This window comes from Eurypyga helias, unplaced genomic scaffold (genome assembly GCF_000690775.1).
Source record: "Eurypyga helias isolate BGI_N326 unplaced genomic scaffold, ASM69077v1 scaffold36197, whole genome shotgun sequence".
In the NCBI taxonomy this organism is placed as follows: Eukaryota; Metazoa; Chordata; class Aves; order Eurypygiformes; family Eurypygidae; genus Eurypyga; species Eurypyga helias.
The window spans coordinates 27,599-29,846 of record NW_010263418.1 but is presented as its reverse complement, the minus strand read 5'-3'; positions in this window follow the sequence as shown (position 1 = coordinate 29,846).

Here is a 2,248-nt window from a genome sequence, read left to right as displayed (position 1 = left end):
AATCTTGGTGTAATTCCAGGGGGATTTCTCAGACCTGAGTGTGAAGCCCTGTCCAGACACCTTAATTTGGTTTCAGGATGGCTGGATTACCAATGTCTATGTAAATGCACTCCCAGACTACATAACTAATCACTGGTTATCCATATCCAGATGGCCAAACCACCTTTTACATCAGTCTAATGGGCAGGACTTCAAATCACACTGAACATAAAAGGAAGGAGAAGAACAAAACTCAAGTTGCAGTTCTCAGTGACTTTTTACACCTCAACTGCGAAAACTCAATCCACGACACTCTGTCCTTGCTGACCGTGCAGTACGTGCACAGCAAGGTGCAGCATTGGGTAATGCTTTAATCCTACTGTCCATAGGCATGTGACACAGGAAAGACAGTCCTTTCTGGTACAGGAAACCCACAGTGGCCTCTGAGTCAGAGACCTTATACTCTAGGAAGAAGATTTGAAACTGAAGAGGAAAAGTATCACTGTCATCTACGAAGTCTCCTTATGTATAGATTCCATATGCATTTTTAATCACACATATTTGTATTCCCATATTTTCTCTAAACCAATGCAAGATGTTCCTGTCATCGTGGATTACAATCTCACAGTTTTCAAAGAATCCCACAATGGTTTGGGTTGGAAGGGACCTTAAAGATCATCTAGTTCCAACCCCCCTCCATGGGCAGGGACACCTTCCACTAGACCAGGTTGCTCCAAGCCTCATCCAGCCTGGTCTTGAACAATTCCAGGGATGGGGCATCCACAGCTTCTCTGGGCAATCTGTCTCAGTGCCTCCCCACCCTCTGCAGGAAGAATTTCTTCCTGATATCCAATCTAAACCTCCCCACTTCCAATGTAAACCCGTTACCACTTGTCCTGTCACTCCCTGCCCTTGTAAAAAGTCCCCTCCCAGCTTCCTTGTAGCCCTCACCCCAGGCACTGGAAGGCACTGTTTTATTTTCTGTGAAGTCAGCATAGGACTGCTGTTCTTGCACACCAAGATCCATCATGACTTTTAGATTCATGCATGGTCTCCTGAGCCTGTCTGAATCTGCTGGGTCCAAAGGGATGTGTCTTTTAAATCCAACCAAACCATGACTTTGATGAGGTCTTCATTGTCCAATGAAGATCTTCAGGTGAACTAGCTCACGACAAAACATTCTTTACAGGGGCCTCTGCTGTAATGTAAAGAGACAGAAGAGGTACCTCAAACACCCTGAAAGCTATGTCCATTCCCAAACCAGGATCCAGACTGTGAAATCCCAATGCCACCTCCTACAGAGAAGGAGGAACCAAAGGAAGAGTTTAATTCTACTATGAAAATACTGGAATTTCTGGCATATATTTCCAGGTCTATGTCATTCTGGGGCGTTTCTGATTTTATATGCAATAAATAACTTTCATTAATTACTTGAGGAGATGGTTCTATCAGGAGTGCTCTAATCCAATAGTTCTGTGATCGCTGTATCTGAATGGGGTACGAGTGAACTGCATGCAGCCACATGCAAGGATTCAGAATGCCCGAGATCAAAGAACAGAGAAATTTCGGTTTGTCAGGTTGCTCTTCAGCAGTGAGACTGTCGTTTCTACAGGCCACAAAACTCCCTCTAAAAACCAGGTAACACAGAGTGTCAAGAACTCTGGTCTAGTGGAAGGTGTCCCTGCCCATGGCAGGCGGGTTGGAACCGGATGGTCTTTAAGGTTCCTTCCAACCCAAACCCTTCTGTGATTCTGTGAAATGCCCTTGCAAGCTTTGAAATGAAAGAGTAAAGATCTTATGAGAAGTTACTTCCATTACAGCTTTTACAGTTCAGCACTGGCTGTATAAATAATGGAGGGCCAACAAAGTAATCTCAACTGAAACAGCTTTTACAAAGATTTGTTTTTTCTGGGTTTGTTTAGTTGCACATACAGGCAGCTGAATCACTCAAAAAACTAGAATTCTATCATCTTTGTTTTCTTTTCATTCACGTGTTGATTATTTTTTTTTTTTTTGCTAGCAATTGTTTTTCAAATCTGTTACAATTATTTTCATTTCTTATCACACTGGTTCTAAGTGCCTTAATGAAAACTATTTATATGGCAGATTTCCAGGAAGGTAATTAGTAAGAGCCTTGTTTACTTTCTCCTTTACCCTCTACTTCCACTTTTGCTTCCATTTCCCCTTCCCTTCCTCCTAAAAACCACTACGGCCAGAAAGGGTTGCAGAGAAACTGCATATATACGTGACACCTGACATGAGAAAGGTT